We start from the raw sequence: 22806 nt of genomic DNA, 5'->3' as shown, positions 1-22806 counted from the left end.
TATGTTGCACCAACATTTTTTAACCCAAAAGGCATAACCTTATAACAATAGCTTTCTCGATTCGTCATGAATGTTGTGTGGGGTTCATCCTCCTTTTTCATAAGAATTTGATTATAACCAGAATAAGCATCCATAAAGCTTAACATCTGCTGACCTAACGTAGCATCAATTAACTGATCAATTCGTGGCAAAGGATAACAATCCTTAGGACATGCCTTGTTCAAATTAGTATAGTCTACGCACATTTTCCATTATGCTTCTTCACCATTACCACGTTCGCCAGCCATTTAGGACATTCAATTTGCTCGATAAACTGAGATTCCCTAAGCTTTTGCACTTCAATCTTAATCGCATCATGCTTTTCTGATGAGAAATTCCTTTGCCTTTGTTTTACTGGTTTGATAGAAGAATCTATCCAGAGACAATGTTCTGCCACCTCTCTGCTTAAACCTGGCATATCCTATGCTGACCAAGCAAAAACATCTGCATTTTGTTGAAGAAATTCTTTTAACCGGTCCTTGTCCTGATTGCTCTGATAAGCTCCATCATGGTTCCTTTATCTGGATTTTCAAGGCCAAAACAAATTTTCTCCAACTTTTCCACTGGTTCACCTCTTTGAATTTTTTCTTCATCCCTGTTTCCATGACCTCCACAAGTAAGAGCAAGAGCTTTACCTTGTGCCTTTGAATGCTTTAAAAAAGTTGTATAGCTTTGCTTTGAAGCTCTCTGATCAGACTTGCATTCTCCAATGCCTCCTTCAGTTGGGAATTTAACTTTCAAATGTATCGTTGAAACTACATCTCCAATAGCATTCAACGTTGGTCTCCCCAAGATTACATTGTAGGCTGACAGACTTTTTATCAACAAAAATTTAGTAATCGTAGTTACTGTTTGTGGATGTGTTCCCAATGTGATTGTTAACTCCACAGTTCCCTCTACCGAAATAGATTCTCCAGAAAATCCAAATAGTCTTGTCCCACAGGGTTTTATCTTGACCGCATCCAACTTTAATCGTTGAAAAGCTTCATAAGACATGATGTCCATAGATGACCCCGTATCGACCAGAACCCTGTGAATATCCCTGTTTGCCACCTCAATGACTACCACAATGGCATCATCATGTGGTTCCTGAATTCCATCCATCTCTTCTTCTGTGAAGACTATCTCTTTCATTTTTTTGATTCTTCTAGGAATAACATGAGATTCGACAGCACTTACATACCTGGCATGCGCCTTAGACTTTGAAATTGAGTTCAAATCTAAACTTCCCAAGATGGTCATGACAGGAGACTGCTTCTGTTGAACCTGCTGGTTTTCCTAGTGCTTAGCATTTTCATCTGGAGAGTTATATTGAAAATCTCCCTTGGGCTGATCTTCCCTTGCTGGTGGCTGGTTATCCCATCTTCTTGGCTGATCAACAACATTTCTCCGGTTACCTCCATTTCTCCTTTGAACAAAGTGATCTAGTCTTCCCTGACTGATTAATCGTTCAATCTCATTTTTTAAAATTCTGCATCATCAGTATCATGACCATGATCCCTGTGATATCTGCAAAATCTATTCGGACTTCTCTCATCTGCCTTTGCTATCATTGGTAATGGCCCTTTCATAATTCCTTGATGTTGAATTCGCATTAGAATTTCTGACCTTCTAGTATTGAGAGGAGTATAATTTTCCTGGAATGGCCTCAAAATATCCCTTTTGAATTGACGATCAGGACCATTTCTTGGAAAATTCCTGTTATTCCTTCGATCCCCTCGATCAGATCTCATGACCCCTTCCTCTTTCCTTTTTCCTCCATTGCCATCAGTCTCCTTTCTCGCCTGAAGGATGTCTTTCATATTAGCATATTGATTACAGCGAGTTGTCAACTCCGCAATATTTGCAGGCTTGTTCATGATCAGGAATTCTAATAAATGATCATTCGTCAGACCTTTGAACATAGCATCGTATGCTACTGCTTCATTCAAGTTCTTAATCTGAATTGATTCTTGATTGAACCTCTTCATGTAACTTCGAACTGATTCTCCTAATTTTTGGCGAATTGCAGCCAAATTATCAACAGTTTTGCTACTCTTCATACTACTTTGGAACCTCGACAAGAATATTTTCATCAAATCTTTGAAATCTTTAATAGAATCTGGTAATAGACTGAAGAACCAAGTTGTTGCAGAACCTTTCAATGAAGATGGAAAGGATCGACATTTTAAAACGTCAAAATTACCTGCCAACATCATAACAGAGTTGAATAGAGCCAGGTGCTCCATCGGGTTTGTGCTTCCATCATACATCGTGAATACCGGAAGTTTAAAATTGCGCGGCAATGGTGCTGACATAATCTCCTTAGCTAATGGATTTTGATTCATCACTTCCTCCACTTTTTCTCCATAATCCTTGTTCGCCAGTCGCTGAATTTGATCATCCAGGATACGAAATCTTTTACTGATTTCCGATCCGTGAACTTCAGATCTACTACCTTCCGACCTTCCTGCTTCTCTCTTATCTCTCCAATCTTTGTCGCTTCTACTTTTTTTGCTTTGAATGTGACTCAATTGATCGTCTCTGGGTGATCCTCAGTCTTCAGACTCCAGAGGAATATAGTTCGGATCTGCACTTTCTCCGGATCCTTCCTTCAGAATTGATCTTTTTTGGCTCTGATTTGACCTTTGAATCTGATTCAGGACAGAGATTGCCTCGGCTCAGGAAAAAGTTCGAGATCTTTCAGCTGGTGAGGTTGGAACTCTTCCCTCCGGATGAATTCCAATTTGCTTCATGAACGTCCTCATCAAATTTTGAGTCTCCAGGATTTGATGCTGCATACTCTCAAATCGTTCAGTAATCTGATTTGGATCTAGTTTCGGACAAGATGCCACCAATGTATCCGCCAATTGCTTCTCTTGTCTTTCGAACTAATCAGTAGGACGAGGTGAATGATCTTCTACCATTCTTTGCCTCTGCCGAGTTTGCATCATCGGAATTTGTTGTACTGGAACCACTTCTCTTGTTCTCCTTTTTGGATTTACTCTCCTCGGTTCTCTTTGGCTTGTCTCTGCCATTTCGGTCGGTAATTCTTCCTCCCGCTCAGGTAATTGAGCCATAGCCTCTGTTCTGAACTTGTTCCAGTTACTGTATTTCCCACTGACGGCGCCAAAATGTTGGTGCTAATTCTACCGATCACTTTGAACCGTCACCTTCGCACCGAACTCCTAAGATCTGGATTGATCTGGTTTGCTCTTCGATCAATCAACCTTTCACTCCTGAAAAAGATAGAACACCAGTAAGAAACTGGAGCCGATCGTCTCGATCGGCGTGACGTCTTCGACGATTTAGTCAGTGTTGTGAAGACGATGCTTCAGAGCTCACTGGAGCTTCTAAAGTGTTCTAATGGAGTCAAATCAGAGTGAATTATGATTTTGGTTGATTTCAGAGACTTACCTCCTCGAGTCTTCCTTTCCCTTTTATATAAACTTTCCCACTTATAACACTTTTTCAGTCATGACCGTCGGATCATCACTCCTCTTTGGACGTCGCTGATCATCCTTTCTTTATTCTCTCGATCGAACCCATAAATTCTTTTATCTCACAAATCGAATCCGGCTAAGTCTGGTTAGGCCGGTATAAACCGGAAATGGATATTTTCGTCACAACAACGGATGCATCTCATTCGTTCATATCATCTGCATTCATTAAAAAGACTTACCTAACACCTTAGAATCTATCTAGTTATTTAATGATTAGTACTCCTATTGGATATGTTGTGAAACTAGATAAAGTGTTAGTTAAATGTCCTATTTTGGTTGGTGAGAAGAACTTGGAAGCCAATTTAGTACTTCTCGATATGAAAGACTTTAATATCATTTTGTGAATCAATTAGTTAACAGCCCATAAAGCTGTAATTCTTTGTTCTTCAAAGAGAATTCAGTTTCAGATTTGTGGAAGTTCAGTTTTTGAATTCCAAGGTGAAAAAGGAAGAATTGGTAAGAAGACATTGATAGCATTGATGCAAGTCTGTGCATTAGTGGAAGATGCTTCATTTGAAAGCAAGGTTAAGGAAGTGAAGAGAATAGAAGAAGTCAAGGTTGTCTGTGACTTCGTTGATGTCTTTCGTGATGATCTATCAGGGCTGCCCCCTAATAGGGATGTTGAGTTTTCTATTGATCTGATCCCTGGAGCTGCTCCGGTATCTAAAGCTCCGTATAGAATGGCTCCTACCGAACTGAAAGAACTACAAAACCAGCTGAATGAGCTCTTAGATAGAGGTTTTATACAGCCTAGTGTATCACCTTAGTTTTGTTTGTAAAGAAGAAGGATGGTAGTATGCGTCTATGCATTGATTACCGCGAGTTCAACAAATTAAGCATCAAGAATAGATATCTGCTGCCCGGGATTGATGACCTCTTCGATCATTTGAAAGGTGCAGCCATGTTCTCAAAGATTGACTTGAGATCTGGATATCACCAGTTGAAAGTGAAGTCAAGTGATATTTTCAAAATAGCGTTTAGAACAAGATATGGACATTATGAGTTTAGAGTCATGCCTTTCGGTTTAACTAATGCTCATGCTATGTTCATGGACCTCATGAACCGAGTATTTCATGATGTGCTTGATAAGTTTGTGATAGTTTTCATCTATGACATCTTGATTTATTCAAAAAATGAAGAAGAGCATGTAAGGCATCTAAATTTCACTTTGCAAAGACTGCGAGAAAAGAAGCTTTATGCTAAGTTCAGCAAGTGTGATTTTTGGCTCAAAAGGGTAGTCTCGGCCATGTGGTTTCAGCTGAAGGTATTCGTGTTGACCATGAAAAGGTACAAGCAGTTGCCGATTGGGAAGGACCGAAGACTGTGATAGAAATAATAAGTTTTCTTGGATTGGCGGGATACTACAAAAGGTTTATTGAGAACTTTTCTAGGTTGGCTGCCCCTATGACAAAGCTAACTATAAAAGAAGAGAAGTTTGTTTGGTCTGACGCTTGTGAGAAGAATTTTCAAGAGTTGAAAGATAGATTGACAAGTGCCCCAGTTTTGACTATACTTGATGACTCCGGCGGTTTGACAGTCTATACCGATGCGTCAAAGATTGGTTTGGGTTGCATGTTGATGCAACATGGTAAAGTCGTAGCCTATGCTCCTTAGAAATTGAAGGATTATGAGCGGAATTACCCCACTCATGATTTAGAGCTTGCCGCAATTGTCTTCGCTTTGAAGATTTGGAGACATTACCTCTATGGTGAGAAAATTGCCATTTTCACGGATCATAACAGTTTGAAATACTTATTTACCCAAAAGGAGTTAAATATGAGACAAAGAAGATGGTTAGAATTGGTCTCTAATTATGACTATGACATTCTGTATCACCCTGGTAAAGCGAATGTGGTTGCTGATTCTCTTAGCAGGAAAAGTAAAAGAAAAGAATTTGATTTGAATGCTTTGAGTCAACCATTGTTGTTTTCAATTTTGGAATTTGGTTTGGAAATTGTCCCTGAAGGTTCGGAATTTGTTCTTTCTGCTATGTCGGCAAGATCCACCCTTAGAGACAGAATTGTTGCTCTGCAAGCTTCTTATCAGGAATTGAAAGAGAAGATTGAGAAGATTTCTTCAAATCCTTATTTGGATCCTGACTTTGGTATATCTATGGACGGTGCCCTACTGTTTAAAGGGCTAGAATGATTCAAATTGAGGTGGGTTTTCTCCTACAAGTAAATCAACAAGTCTAGATTAGAGAAATACCTTCGAAATAAGACCAGAAGCGCATCAAGTACTTCAACTAAGCTTCCCTTCTTCTAGGTGCAGTTTCTCACTAAACACTAACAATGCATCCAAGTAAGGGGCATCACTGTCAATGTCCATGGGCTCGGAATCTAACACCGAGTCTTCAACTAAGAGGGCCCACAAGTCTCTCCTTCTTCCACTCCAAGTCTTCGGACCTACAAACATCAAAGGTTCCGGGTCAGGGTCAGGGTTAGGATAGGGCTGGGTTTCATAACATGGACCAGACCAATCAAAGTCATTGCATACTTTGACACGAGTGCATCTTTTACCATGCTTTCCCCTGATATCCTCCCTCCTGATTCTTGGAAGACATGCCATCAACCTCTCCTGGCAGAAAATGGGGAATCTTTTTCTGTAAATATCATCACTAATAACCCCATTAAGATAAAGCTCTTTCCAACCCTTGTCCTTCACCACACCGTATTAGGTTCGCATCTTCCAAGCAAGGATTTGCTTATTGGATTTGATATCCTTAGCAAATCATCCTCTCTTCGGTGGGGCCAATCTGGTCTTACCTACAAAAAAACAATTCTTGCCTTGGACCACAATACCCAGGCTTTTCCTTACACTTCCCTTGGATCATCTTCGACAACAATTCTTACGAGATTGCGGTGCCTCCAATTATATAGAATTCCTCCAAAATGTGACCATCCTCTTTGGCATAATCCAGCATTCTACATTTGCCTTCCTTTCAAGAAAAATGAAGATGTAAACCTGAAAAAGGCAAGTCATTCCGGAATGAACCCTACACACCTTGTTATGGCTCAAAGAAGAAATTTAGCGATTATTAGCCCAACAATTGGTTGAACCAACTACATCACAATGGGCTTGTGAAGCATTCTATGTGAACAAGCGAGCGAGCAAGTTTGTGGAAAGCTTCGTCTTGTGATATGTTCCCCTTGCCTCATAGGCCGACACTCTTGGCCCAGCTATCCTCTACACGAGTTTTTAGCAAGTTTGATCTAAAAGCAGGATTTTGGCAACTTGGTATCCATCCTGAAAAATGGCACAAAACAACATTCTGCATTCTAGGTCACCATTTTCAATGGACAGTCATGCCCTTTGGCCTCAAAACAGCTCCTTCTCTCCTCCAAAAGGCCATGCTAAGACTGTATGCATCTCTTGAAAGCCAAGCTCTTATATACATTGATTACATCTTACTGTTCTTGGACAATCTTGAAGCACATGAGCAGTTGTTAGAAAAGTAATACCAGATCATCACAATAACAGGTGTCATGTTATCCCCCACAAAGTTCACTTGGCAACCTCCTCCATTGATTTCCTTGGAGTCACCATCAGTAACAGCTCTTAGACTCTTCTACCTCATATTGGAAAATCTCTTTTGGATTCCCTGATACTCTTACCATTTCTCAGCTCCACAAGTTTCTTGGCATTGTCAACTACATGACAGAATCCATTCCTCGCAAAGCGGAGTACACATAGTTGTTGTACGGCCAATTCAAGAAAAATGCCCCTCCATGGACTGACCAGCACACTGCAGCAGTTAAGAAAATCAAGCAAATTGCTCAAAACCTCCCTCCATTGGCAATTCCTTCCACAGGTACCCGCATTCTCCAGACAGATGCAGTGACAAACTATGGGCAGCAGTTCTCTTGAAAGAAATTCAAGGAAAGAGACAGGTTTGTGGTTATAAAAGTGGCCTTTTCACTCCATCAGAATAGTCCTACCACAGCACATTCAAAGGAATCCTTGCAGTCAAATGTTGTATTGAGAAATTTCAATTCCATCTCATAGGTCATACTTTTCTGATTGAGATGGATATGACAACATTCCCTCATATGCTCCAATTTAAGACAAAAATATTGCCAGATTCTCAACTCCTCCGGTGGGCACAATGGTTCAATAAATGGTCTTTCACAGTCAAGCATGTCAAAGGTAAACAGAATGTACTAGCACTCTCCAGACCTTTGAAGCTACCTCCAGACATCCAATATGTTCTCCCTCTTTGTTTCCCCTTCACCCCTGGAGCCTCTTCTTCTCGCCCCCCTATATCCTCAGTCGATGACTCGTTGGACTCGTCGGATGACAACATTAGTCCAGCTCATCTTCTAATCTCCCTCCTCCCATATACAGTGACATCTCTCGTCATGCTATTATTAGCCATTTCCGATCTACTTATTAGGATACTCTTGCATCTTTTGTCTCTCGGTTTGGGATATCAAAAGAGGTTCAAGTGTTTTCCAACTTACCCCTATCTCACTCTATTTAACATCCAGTATACCTATACATTCGAAAAGGAGTGCTATGTGTTTTTTCATAATCTCTTTGTGGTACATAAAATAGCCCTCTCTTGTTATGCACTTGCCCAGTATCTTCGAGAATGTATAGGTATGCTGGATGTTGAATAGAGTGAGATAGGGGAAAGTTGGATAACCTTGTTGAAGTCCCAAAAAACCCCTGCCATTATAGAAATAGGAGTAGAGCTTATGGGCTGGAGTTTCTGCAACTGTTGTTGTTTGTACTAGAGTTGAGATTCATAAAATCTTTTCTCCCTTTCTTTGGCTGCCTAGGTAGAAGATACTGCTTGAACATTTGGATTCATGACAAGCTGCATAAGTTCATTGTGCAATTGTTCAACTTTACTTTTCAAGTACCTGAGATCATTGTTGATCTGCATGAGTTGCATGGTGATATTTTCTTGGTAAGAAACAATTTTCTGTAGATACTAGTTCTGAAAAGTGCATTTTCTGCTTGCCAATTAAGAGCTACTTCTAAGGAAGAATTTTCAAGTCTGTGGCCATCTGGAGGAATAGTGTTAGGAGGAGTAATCTTCCACACATGCTTTCGTTGTTGATCATCTTCAAAAGTATCAGCAGGAGGAAATGACTTGCTGATGGAAGAAGAACTGCCATGCATCATAAAAGAATGTGGTGGAGAAGAAGGTATGGCTGCTGAAGTCGGGCAACATCCTAGTGAGCATGGTTTTTTGGAACCATAAGCCACAATAAAGTGGTATTTACCATGTGATTCGCCAAGGGGACCCACATTAGGACATCCTTGGCGGTAGTGCTCCCAAAGAGGATCATGCTTCCGAGGTCGGGATCTGAGTCGGGATTTAGAAAGTTCCGGTTCATTGTCCTCACCAAGGCAATACGAGCAGTCACAATCATCAAAGAACTTGTGACCGAGAAGGAGATTGGAAAGCATAAACAGGAGACCCATCAGATGAAAAGCTTTAGCAACCGAGATAATTGAGGCTTTTGAGGGAAGTCCATAGGAACAAGCATAAAAGCCATTGGCTTAGGGAATTTGATATCCGTCTGTCCTTCTCTAAGTTGCTTGTATGTTGGATTTGTAGAAGTTAAGGCCAAAGGCTATTCAGGTTCAGCATGACTAGCCTCACAATTTGTAATCCATGAATCAGGAAGAAGTTGTAGAAGCTCTTCACGCAGAATCTGCCGAGGCACTTGAGTGGCAGTAACTGTCACATCCCCCAGCCGGTACCCTAACTGGCATACCCGGGTGTGTGATCCACAGCCCCGAAGATCAAGTACCGAGGAAATCATCCTCCCACATATGCAATAACATAATCATGAACAGATAAAATCAAGTATAATATTATAAATAAAAGATCAATCAGGAAGTAAATAGCAGTATAATCAGAGTGTGGAAATGATACCAAGATGTAAACACACTCCACAGTTCAGGCGGAAATGTAGTATGTAAGTCTAAAAAGAATTACAACTGAGTTTAAAGAAAAGCAAGGAAAGAAAATCAAACTAAACTACGAGTTTTCTATCCTATAGATAACATCTTCAAAGTAATGGACTTCATCAATCCAACAGAGATGTTCCAACCCTACGTTACGTCTAATCGTAGTACACAACTTGATCGCCCGAGGAATCATCAGGGTTATCTTCATAGTTGCCAGTACCTTGTGTGTATTACGCTTCTTCGATTTGCGCTTCATCATACTGTCCTTCATAGTAGTCACTACCTGTAGAATAATCTAACAAAAAGATTGTACAAAAAGGAGTGAGTATGAACTCAGCAAGGCAAGTTAACTAATAACAACATAAATAACATACATCAGATCATAACAAGATGCAATGCAATATAAAATAGATAATGTATGAATTCATCTAAACTCTATGTATGCTGGTCTCTATTGGTAGACATGCCTTAAGTAATAGCACCATACTTCTTTGGGAAGGTCACAGTCACTCGGCTCCGGTTGGTAGTGGGTCCGTCATCCCTCTCGGACAATCCATGGCTGGGGGTTAAGTCATCGCTCTCTCACATCACCATTGGTCTAAGTACTGGAGCATGTCAGGGTTAAGCCTAGCCCAATGCAAGCCATCTACTCAATTATATCAACTCAGATCCATATACGTCCATTCCTCCCCTCTCGGGATCCTTTTCGCTATCCTTCACACTAGAGTCAGCGTATTCCCTCTCGGACTACGGACTCATCAACCCTATAGGTCATCCACATATAGTAAACGGGAAGCTCTCATCTCTTCTCACGGATATAACTCACTGGTCTTGAGCGCCCATGAGCCCAAGTCTATCCATATGCAACCCTACCCATAAATGGCCCCCACAATGTGATTCCCGTACTCTCACGGATATAACTCACCGGTCTCGAGTGCCCGTGAATCCCCATTGCTGCCACGGGTCGTTCGGTCTCAATACCCTTCTGAATCGGATTTGATATAACGAGACATCCTAGCCAAACACTGCTAGACAGCCCTAGGTATGACAACCAATGATTCGGGAAAGCGTTAATGGGCAGCCTAGGAAACATCCCATAATATTTCCGGTATTGTCCAAGGACAGAAGTGTCAAAAGGACACCCCTCAATCCCAAACCATACCTAATCAAACACATTCTCAGATCAGTCATGACATACAAAATCAACAACTCATCATACAAAGAGAATGTAAAAGCATAATCCAATCATTAAACCATATACAATAATAAGCATTTCATATTATCTTGAATAATGAAAAAGAGTACATAAGTGAAGTGCTACTATACTTACAATAGTACATCAGAAGTATAAAATATAAGAACAGTAAGTAAACTCAGAGTTTCTTAAAGTAGAAACCAAAGAGTACGCAATCTATGTTATTATGAAATAACTGTCCTTACCTTGATTATCGTCGAAGATAATCCAAAGATCAAAGAAAGAGGCTCCAAACTTAGTAAGTAGACCCCTAACAATCATAGATACAACATTAGGAAAGATGCCTAAATGATCAGAGAGCAAACGAATCAAACAGAGCAAAAAACAAAGCTATCGCCTTTCATTGGTCTACTGACCCGATCGACCATTCGAGTCGATGCGGAATTGTAAAAACTAAATCAATCATAACTTCTTCGTTTGAAGTCCGATTGATCTGAAATTCAAAGGGGAACTTCCTAGAACATATTAGAACTATATAGGAAGGTAAAATCATCAAGTCAAGGTCAAAAGATGGGTTCTTGATTTGAACCAAGAAATTAGTGTTTCAATCTTATGGCTCTCATGAAAAGGCTAGAGTCACAAGATGAAAGGGAATAATTGCTTAGCAATTAGATAACAAGAAGGTCATTGAAAAAGTTTAGATTAACATAAATATAACCCATGTGGTTACCCTCACATGGGAGGTTACCCAAGGGTTCCAAAAAGATCGTACGAGGATTAAGGTTTCAAGAAAATATTCAGGGTTAGGGTTGGTGAGAAAATACTCAGTCAAGACAAAAATCGTATGCTGATAGAAGAAGGTTAGATTTGGAATTTCAAGTTGGTGAGAACGTTTTTCTAAAGGTATCGCCTATGAAGGGTGTAATGAGGTTTAATGTTAAAGGAAAGCTTAGTCCTCGTTATATTGGACCTTATGAGATTCTTGAAAGAATTGGATCAGTTGCTTATCATTTGGCTTTACCTCCGTCACTCGCTGAGACTCATAATGTATTTCATGTTTCAATGCTTCGGAAGTATGTTGAGAACCCAGATCACATACTACAACAAGAACCTGAAGGACTTTGTGCTGATTTATCTTATAAGGAAGAACCGGTTAAAATCTTGGATAGAAAGGACAAGCAGTTAAGGAATCGAACTATCCCTTTGGTGAAGATTCAGTGGAAGAACCATACCCCTGAAGAAGCGTCTTGGGAGAAGGAAGAAGATATGAAGGAGAAGTTTCCTCATCTTTTTGGAAGTTCAGGTATACTTTCAATTTCGAGGACGAAATTTCTTTTAAGGAGGGGGGAATGTGAAACCCGACCCTAACCTTAACCCGGATACTCTTTGATTGTAGGTCCGAAGACCCGAAGTAGAAGTGAAAGTCAACTATGGGCCATATTGGTAGATGATATAGTGTTCGACTCCGAACCTATGGAGATTGAAGATAATGCCCCATACTTGAAGTCAGTGTTGGATATAGAGAAGAGACTGCACCTTGATGAAGAGAAGATTAGTTGATGACCTTAGAACTTGGTGGGATATGATTTAAAGCCATTTTTCCATGCTAGGTATGTTATAGAATATGTGTTTAAAGTTTCGTTTGATTCCGAGTAGTGGAAGACCCTCAAATCCCTATTTTTGGCTTTCCTGTCAACCTGGGTCGAGTGCTCAATGCTACCCACCAATCGACCCAGTGTTGCTTGAACTCGAAGCAGAATCTTCTGTTTTGAGAATCTTGCTATATATACCCCATGACTTCGTGATTTTAGTATCCCTAGCCTCCATAACACCTAGAGAACGAAGGGAAACCATCTCCAAGCCTCCAAGAGTGAAGGAGAAGACCTAATCTTGAAATCTTGCAAACTCTCTCTCTTGTTCTTCAATTAAAGGTTAGTAATCTATCTTTTATGTTAGTGATTTATTCTTTCTATGATCACTCTCATCTTTGAACTGAGATTATGATGAAGATGCTGCAACCTTGTAGTCATATCTTTACAATCTCTTTTCATTCTCTTGTACTATGATCATCTCATTCATTCTTAACATGATTCTTATGATTTCTTTTTAAACTATGATAATATTTCCTATTTTGATTCATTCTAGCATTATAGATGCTTCTCTATGATTATTCATACCTCTGATCTATTGTGTTCTTGTACTAGAATGAGATCTAATCATCTCTAGTTCATCTCTTTCATTCATAGCATGTTTCCAATGAAAACTATGATTTTTACCAAAATAGAAACTATGGTTCTAAATTAGGAAGTAATGTTTTAATGGTGGTTTGATGTCTAAATTATGCTTTCTAGGCTTAGACTACTGTGTTAGACAATCCCTCCAAGTTTCGTCGCATTCCGGTTTGTGTAGCATAGGTTTCGGATCAAGATACCCTTTTTATTTTTGGATTTTCCCTTGGGTAGACTGCCTGGGTCGACTGGCCAATGCTACCCAGCCAATCAACCCGCAACAGCAGAATTTGTTTTCTTCGTCCGATTTGATTCGAATCATGCTTATTCTTTTAGGACTACTTCCTAATGATTGTGTGATGCTATTTTAGGGTTTATTTGCTAACTTTGGATTCATCCTCTTGTTCGTCCGGAATATCTCGGATCTATTTAAGGTAAGGAAAGTTGTTACCATATTAACATAGATTTGCATAGATTTAGTTTCTAATTTGGGAACTACTTAGATTTGCTATTGTTATGTTAGTTTCTATTATGATATGAATGCTGCAAGTACATTAGGATGTTATTTCTTTAATTACTTTATGTACTTGATTATGTATGAATACTTACTCATGTATGTTTCCTTATTTATTTAATCTTGTTTTATTATACTCTTTCATATGATGTGATATTTGTCGTGGATGATATGACTGAATTATGATTGTGATTGCTTAGGTATGATTTGGGATTGGGGAATGTCCTTTTGACATTTTTGTCCTTGGACCTCATTGGGAGTAGTATGGGATATTTCCAATGTTGCCCTTTGACGCTTTCTGGATTATTGGTTTTCATACCTAGGACTTGTCTAGCGGTGTTTGGCTAGGTTATACCCCTGTTATATCAGACCCGAATCGGAAGGGTATTGACACCGAATGACCCGTGGTAGCAATGGGGATTCATGGGTGCTCAAGACCGGTGAGTTATATCCGTGAGGGGACATGAATCACATTGTGGGGACCATTTGTGGGTAGAGTTGCATATGGATAGACTTGGGCTCATGGGCGTTCAAGACAGGTAACCAACCCGTGAGAGGACATGAGAGCTTCCCGTTTACTATATGTGGATGACCTATAGGGTTGATGAGTCCGTATTTGAGAGAGTCGGATACGGCGACTCTAGTGTGAAGGATACCGGAAAGGATCCCGAGAGGGGAGGAATGGACGAATCGGGATCCGAGTTGATATGACTAAGTAGAAGACTTGCATTGGGCTAGGCTTTACCTTGACATGTGCCAATACTTAGACCAAACGGTGATGTGAGAGAGAGGTGACTTAACCCCTAACCATGGATTGTCCAAGATGGATGAAGGACCCACTACCAACCGGCGTTGTGTGATGAGACCTACCCAAAGAAGTATGGTGCTATGACTTAAAGCATGTCTACCTATAGAGACCAGCATACATAGAGTTAGACTCATACATACATTGTTGCCTCATATCATATCATCTTATGCTTTGTTTGTGATACTATGTTATTTATGCTATTATGGAATAACTTGCCTTGCTGAGTTTCTTTGAAACTCATTCCTTTTTGTACAATATCTTTTGTTAGACTATTCTACAAGATTTGATGGCTATGAAGCGCAATATGAGGAAGCGCAAGATGAAGAAGCGTACCATATGCAAAGTGCTGGCGACTACGAAGATTACTATGAGGATCCCTCAAGTGGTCTCTCTTGTTACCAGGATTAGCCCTACTGTGGAGTGGGAGCGTTGAGCATCATCGATGAAGTCTATGTCTATGTGGACATCCTTTATAAAGTAGAAAAGACTCTAGTTTAGATTATATCTTTCTTTCTTGTCTTTAGAATCGGTTGTAATCCCATTTGATTTTCGAACTACATTCCATTGTACTCGTGGAGTGAGATTCCGCCTCACTCTACTTTTGATTTATATATCTATTGGTATCTTTCCGCACTTTGATGAATATCTCGTTACATTACCTTGATTCATTTAAATAATATTGTTAACATTGATTTAGTCTTGTTCTTGATTATATTGCTGTGAATGTGGGAGTTTGATTTCTCTAACTACTGGATCTTGTGGACGTGGATCACACACTCGGGTATGTCAGATAGGGTACCGGCTGGGTGGATGTGACACATGTGCCCCTTTTCTGAAAGCAAAGATGGAAGTGATCAAGTAATGAAAGTCCGAACTCATTCCAAGCTATAGGGCTAAAACTATCATTATAGGGAAAACCCTTCCACACTCAAGGACCTTTTGTTTGAGAACAACCGTTAACTAGATCCGCCGTCAAAAGATCATAGAGGAATCCATAAGAAAACTCAAGGAGCTACTGGAGATCAAAAAATGCCACAGATTTAAACCCTACACCTTGTAGCTTAAGAAATGCAAGGAAAGTTAGAACATAATGAAGGAAAGAAAGAACAATATGCTATGCACACCACCCGTCACCAAGTCAAGCAGCAAAGCCAACCGTATTTGGTTATGTGGTCCGAATATGAATGCAATTGTCAAGACTTTGATACCAAACTATGAATAAAAATGGTTAGATAATCATTGGTTCAAGTTTCATCCAACTTACCCATATCTCACTCTATTCAACATCTAGCATACCTATACATTAGAAAAGGAGTGCTATGTGTTTTTTCATAATCTCTTTGTGGTACATAAAATAGCCCTCTGCTTCTCTTGTTATGCACTTGCTCAGTATCTCCAAGAATGTGTCCGCTATAGTTATCCTCCTCATTACTGGTACCAACCCGCTTATTCGTACACTAGAAACCGAAGGATATATATGCGAAGACACGAGGCTTATCTTGCTAAACTTCTTGCTAAACTCCAATCTCTCGAAGAGTGGCTCCTCTTTTTTGAATCACACCATGACAAACAAGCAATCATTCTTTTCCATCTAGACTCGGAGCACCTTCATCCAGCTTTTCATCCTGATCCAGCCCTCCAGGACCCAAGCTCCCAAAACCATTTCATGTTCTATAATGCTAGTCATTCTATTTACATTGTTCTAGACCATGACCTGTATGCACTTCGTGGCGATGAAAATCATTGTGAGGAATGGCATGAGTTTGATATGGTTGAAATTAATGGCATCAATTCCTCCAATATCCTAGCTCAGTTGTTTGGCCTTGAAGATGCATGGGAATTGAATCATGTACTCAATGATCCTGATGTTGGGTATATACTCTCTGTTTGGCATGAGATCGGGTGGATCATTACGATGATTTTCGGGAAAGTCCGTCTAATGATGATTAGGATGACTGGGATTTAGATTCTGATTAAGCTCGTGGTATGAGTCATGTGTACATATGTGTACCGTATAAAGTGTGTAATGAGTCTATATACGTTAAAGTGTGTAATATAGAATGTTATGTACGCAAGCAATGATGTCATGCATGATGTCATGCTCAAAATATCTCATTGCATTTCATTCGAGTGTAGAATGAGTTTGCATTTCATTCTCCTTGCTTTATAAAAGGAGACTACTAGTGTGTAAAAGCAAGGTTTTGAAAATATTAGTAAAGTGATTTTTATCTTGTGGGTTATTCTTATCTTCTTCATAGTTCTCTGGTTTCATATTATCCTGAATGATTATCTAACCAAGATGCAGATGCATATAGCCTTGCAAGAGCCACTGCTTAATGAGATCTAGAGATATATCAATAACAAAATATTGCTCCTTGCCAGTGGAATCCACATGGAATTGTGAAAAACTGCTAGCTTGGACTATTTCTTTAATGGTAGGGTTTTTTAGGACTTCAACAAGGTTTTAATAGTACTAGATCCAGGAGTCTTGGGGAAAACGGAATAGGATTGAGAAAAGGAAAGTTAGTGGGATGGATTTGGTTTGCAGATAACACCTTTTCTTGATCAGGGACATAGTTAATTTCATACAAAAGATTGACCTTAGGATTAGAAGAAAGAGAAACAGGGGGGAAAGGTTAGACGACAAAGAAGAAGAAGAAGAAGAGACAGCCTTAAGATAAGAGATGCAAGAGATCTTGAACATGAAGATCTAGACTAGCTAATTGAGAAGAGTCATGTGCCCCTTTTCCGAAAGCAAAGATGGAAGTGATCAAGTAACGAAAGTTTGAACTCATTCCGAGCTACAAGGCTGAAACTATCATTATAGGGAAAACCCTTCCACACTCAAGGACCTTTTGTGTGAGAACAACTGTTAACTAGATCCACCATCAAAAGATCATAAAGGAATCCATAAGAAAACTCAAGGAGCTATTGGAGATCTAAAAATCCCACAAATCTAAACCCTGCACCTTGTAGCTTAAGAACTGCAAAGAAAGTTAGAACATAATGAAGGAAAGAAAGAACAATATGCTATGCACACCACCCATCACCAAGTCGGGCAACAAAGCCAGCCGTATCTGGTTATGTGGTCTGAATATGAATGCAATTGTCAAGGCTCTGATACCAAACTATGAATGAAAATGGTTAGATAATCATTCAGGGTAATATGAAACCAAAGAAACGAGAGAACTATAAAGAAGATAAGAATAACACAAAAGATAAAAATTACTTTACTAATATTTTCAAAACTGAGAGACAAGAACTACAAGAGTATCCTGATAAGTAGATCGGCAATGGCTAATAATAGCACGATGAGAGATCTCACTGTATATGCAAGGAGAGAGATTAGAAAGATGAGCTAGACTAATGTTGCTATCCGACGAGTTCAACGAGTCATCATCGGAGGATACAGGGGACGAGAAGAGGAAGCTCTAGGGGTGAATGGGAAACAAACAGGGAGAAAAGGTTGGATGCCTGGAGGTGGCTTCAAAAGTCTAGAGAGAAAGTATGCTAGTACATTATGTTTACCTTTGACATGCTTGACTGTGAAAGACCATTTACTGAACCATTGTGCCCACCGGAGGAGTTGAGAATCTGGCAACATTTTTAGCTTAAATTGGAGCATACGAGGGAATGGTGTCATATCCATCTCAATCAGAAAAGTATGACCTATGAGATGAAATTGAAATTTCTCAATACCATGTTTGACTGCAAGGATTTCTTTGAATGTGTTGTGGTAGGACTGTTCTACTGGAGTGAAAAGGTCACTTTTATAACCAGAAACTTGTCTCTTGCCTTAAATTTCTTTCAAGAGAACTGCTGCTCATAGTTTGTCACTGCATCTGTCTGGAGGATGCGGGTACCTGTGGAAGGAATTGCCAATGGAGGGAGGTTTTGAGCAATTTGCTTGATTTTCTTAACTCGCTGCGGTGTGTTGGTCGGTCCATGGAGGGGCATTTTTCTTGAACTGGCCGTACAACAACTATGTGTACTCCACTTTGCAAGGAATGGATTCTATCATGTAGTTGACAATGCCAAGAAACTTGTGGAGCTGAGAAATGGTAAGAGTATCAAGGAAATCCAAAAGAGATTTGCCAATATGAGGCTAAAGAGCATAAGAGCCGTTACTAATGGTGACTCCAAGGAAATCAATGGAGGAGGTTGCCAAGTGAACTTTGTGGGGGATAACATGACACCTGTTATTGTGATGATCCGGTATTACTTTTCTAACAACTGCTCATGTGCTTCAAGATTGTCCAAGAACAGTAAGATGTCATCAATGTATATAAGAGCTTGGCTTTCAAGAGATGCATACAGTCTTAGCATGGCCTTTTGGAGGAGAGAAGGAGCTGTTTTGAGGCCAAAGGGCATGACTGTCCATTGAAAATGGTGACCTGGAATGCAGAATGTTGTTTTGTGCCGTTCTTCAAAATGGATACCAAGTTGCCAAAATCCTGCTTTTAGATCAAACTTGCTAAAAACTCGTGCAGAGGATAGCTGGGCCAAGAGTGTCGGCCTATGAGGCAAGGGGAACATATCATCTACAAGGAAAGCATTGAGAGGTTGGTAATTGATCACAAGACGAAGCTTTCCACAAACTTGTTCTGCTCGCTTGTTCACATAGAATGCTTCACAAGCCCATTGAGATGTAGTTGGTTCAACCAATTGGTGGGCTAATAACTGCTAAATTTCTTGTCGAGCCATAACAAGGTGTGTAGGGTTCATTCCAGAATGACTTGCCTTTTTCAAGTTTACATCTTCATTTTTCTTGAAAGGAAGGCAAATGTAGAATGCTGGATTATGCCAAAGAGGATGGTCACATTTTGGAGGAATTCTATATAATTGGAGGCACCACAATCTCATAAGAATTGTTGTCGAAGATGATCCAAGGGAAGTGTAAGGAAAAGCTTGGGTATTGTGGTCCAAGGCAAGAATTGTTTTTTGTAGGTAAGACCATATTGGCCCCACCGAAGAGAGGATAATTTGCTAAGGATATCAAATCCAATAAGCAAATCCTTTCCTGGAAGATGCGAACCTGATACGGTGTGGTGAAGGACCAGGGTTGGAAAGAGTTTTATCTTAATGGGGTTCTTAGTGATGACATTTACAAAAAAAGATTCCCCATTTTCTGCCAGGAGAGGTTGATGGCATGTCTTCCATGAATCAGGAGGGAGGATATCAAGGGAAAGCATGGTAAAAGATGCACCCGGGTCAAAGTATGCAATGACTTTGATTGGTTTGGTCCATGCTGTTTCTTGGATGGTTACAGGGGCTAAGGGAAGGATGACAAACGTAGATTTGCATGATACTCTGGGTTGAGAAGGAAGGGAGGGAAAATTTGATTCTGCTGGAGAGGTTACCTAATACATCAGTCCTTCTTCGCAACCAGAGGTAGAAAGTTTTGAATCTGAAAGATCTTCCGGGAGATCAATCATAAAGAGTGTTGCATCATCATCTTCATCACAGAGACTATAAAGAGATTCAACATCAGCATCAATATCATCTAAAGAAGTAGAATTGAGGAGGAACTGATGAACCATCTGGATGAGCTTTTCTTTCTTTTTCTTGAGGTCTTTTCTAGGGCAATGTTTTGCAAAATGACCTTTCTGTCCACAGACATAACATTTTTCGGAAGTCTTCCCATGAGATTTTTTCTTTCGAAGAAACTTCCAATGCCTGTGGGATTTTTTCCAGAGAATAGGTCTATCCTTATTAGATAGATGCTTGTCATGCTGAGAAGAATCTGTAGTGATCTTCTTAAAATGAGACTTCTTCTTGGTAGGACACATACAATTAGAGTCTTGCACTTGATCTGAAGGTGAGAAGTATTGCATGAAGTTCCAAGCTTAACTTGTCACATCCACCCAGCTGGTACCCTATCTGGCATACCCGGGATGTGATCCACAGCCCCGAAGATCAGTAGTTCAGGGACCACATCATCCACATCGACGAAAACACAATCATGAGCAATCAATATTAAACTAACAATTGATAATCATAGAATTTAGAAATGAAATACCAAGGATAATCAGAGTACAGAAGTAAATATCATATCGGATAAATTAAGAAGGCGTTAAGGCGGAATCCACTCCTTCAAATAAGCGAAAGTGAGGTCAAAATTAAATAAGTACAAGTCTCAAGTTATGAAATTTAATTTAAGGTTATTACAATTCCTCTGAGTTTAACTTGTCACAAAAGGGGGTGGGTAGCTACACATAAGTCTACTCCACAATAAATATGTTCTCTTCGATAGTGAAGACCTCGGAGACCCAATATGGTTGCTCCCATACTATCCCAGGGCTAACCCTAATACGCCGGAGGATCTGCTTCGGTACCGTCACCGAAGTCTTCATTGTAGCTAGCCTCCGGATAGTAGTATGAGGCATCCGGGTCCGCACTCGGGGAACGTACCATTAGAGTAATCACCTGTGAGTAACCTAGCAAAAAATTGCAACGAGAAAAGGAATGAGTTCAAAAGAACTCGGCAAGGAAGTTATTCCACAATACATGAGCCACAAGATAATCATAAAATAATGCAGATGATATGAGACATATAATGCAATATGATTCTACTCTAAGTATGCTGGTCATCTATGGTAAACATGCTTTAATTCATAGCACCATACTTCTTTAGGTAGTCTCAGTCACTCATCACCGGGGGGAATTGGGTCTTGCATCCCTCTCGAACAAATCCATGGTTGGGAGTTTCGGTCACCACTCTCTCACATTGCCATTTGGTACAAGTATTGGCGCATGTCAAGGTAAAGCCTAGCCCAATGCAAGTCAGCTACTTAATCATATCATGTCAGTTCCGGATACATCCATTCCTCCCCTCTCGGGATCCTTTACTGGTATCCTTCACACTAGAGTCACGGATATTACTCACCGGACTCATCAACCCTATTGGTCATCCACAAATGGTAGGCGGGAAGCTCTCATGTCCCCCCTCACGGATCATTTCACCGGTCTTGAGTGCCCGTGAGCCCAAGTCTAGCCATTTGCAACCCTACCAATAAATGGCCCCTTTCGGGTAACCGCAATGCAATTTATGTCCTCTCACGGGGTGGTTACCAATCTTGAGCGCCCACAAATCCACACTACTACCATGGGTCATTCGGTCTCAATGCCCTTCCGAATCGGGTCTGATATGATAGGGACATCCTAGCCATACATCTAGACAAGTCCTATGTATGTCATCCAATAACCCGGGAAAGCGTCGATGGACACCTTCGGAGAAAATCCCATACTATTCCCTCCGATGTCCAAGGACAGAAGCACCAATAGGGTACTCCTCAATCCCAAGTTATACTTAAGCAATCACATGCCCAAGTTCATCATATCAATTCACAAAATACAACATCATAATAAACATTCGATTCATGACATTGACATAAGTCATCATATATTGAAATTGATAAACATGATAAGACATCGAAATAAAATAATGTAAACACAAAGCTACTGTTGAAAGACATATGTAGCAAGTCTAACATGATAGGAATATGAAATAGAAACTATGCTCACTAGGTTAGGAACACCAAGTCAAAATTCCATGTCCTATGTAATTTTATCGATAACTATCCTTACCTTGAATTGGAGAAGAGAATGGTCCAAGATCACAAGCAAGTGGCCCAAATAGTCTTAAAACCCTAAACAAGCATATATGAAAGGTTAGAGAAGAAATCAAAACAATCGGAGATCGAACGAATCAAAACTAGGCAAAAGTTGCTAACAACAACTCTGTTGGTCGATACATTTGGTCGATAGTATCGACCAACAAGCATCGACCAAGAAGATTTCGGACAACAAGGGCTGGCTTTTTTGGGTTTTGGCCCCCGATTTGGTCTTCGGGTCTCGGATCAATACGAAACTTGGGGGATAGTCTAAGCACAACATAGGGACACTAATTATCAAGAATTTAACATAATCCAATGGTCCATTTAGAAATCCCCAAATTGATTCATCAAGGTCAAGAGTTGTTAAACATGGCATTAGCTATATCTTAATGCAAATTGGGGGAAAACATAGGGGATTAGATAGGGAATCACTTAGGAAGCAACATTGAACTCATATGCAAGGTGTAGATTGGGTTAATCATAGGCTTCATCTCAGTTTTGGTAAATAAAGCAAGTTGGTGAGCAATAAATCATGGAAATGTGTAGTTAATGATCATGAGGTGAATAAATCATAGTCATATCGGTGAAAACATCAATATATGAGGTATAGAAGGCTCATGGCAAGGTGTTTGCAAGGTTGCAGCACCTTAGCCATGGTCCCACAGTAAAATAAAGAAAAGATGAGTGAGAAAGTGATTAGGAGAGAGAGTCATACCTTGAGAGTGGAGACAAGAAAGTGGAAATGAGTGGTTGGCAATGATTAATGGAGTAGATGCTTCACCAATACCAAGGAGAAGTTCTTGAGAGAGCTCTTCCACGTTCTCAGATGTTCAAAACGCTAGAATAGGGCTCCGTCTCTGAGGGAATAAATAAATAGAAAAGAATATTCGAGAGAATCTTTAAACTTGGGTTCAGCAAACCTGTTGGTTGATACATTTGGTCAATAGTATCGGCCAAAACATGTTTCTGCAGAATTTAACAGAAAAGTTTCAGCAGCTT

This window comes from Hakea prostrata, chromosome 7 (assembly GCF_041222555.1).
Source record: "Hakea prostrata isolate BN-2017 chromosome 7, UWA_Hpros_2, whole genome shotgun sequence".
Classification (NCBI taxonomy): Eukaryota; Viridiplantae; Streptophyta; class Magnoliopsida; order Proteales; family Proteaceae; genus Hakea; species Hakea prostrata.
The sequence above is the reverse complement of the archived record's forward strand: the minus strand, read 5'-3'. Positions refer to the sequence as shown.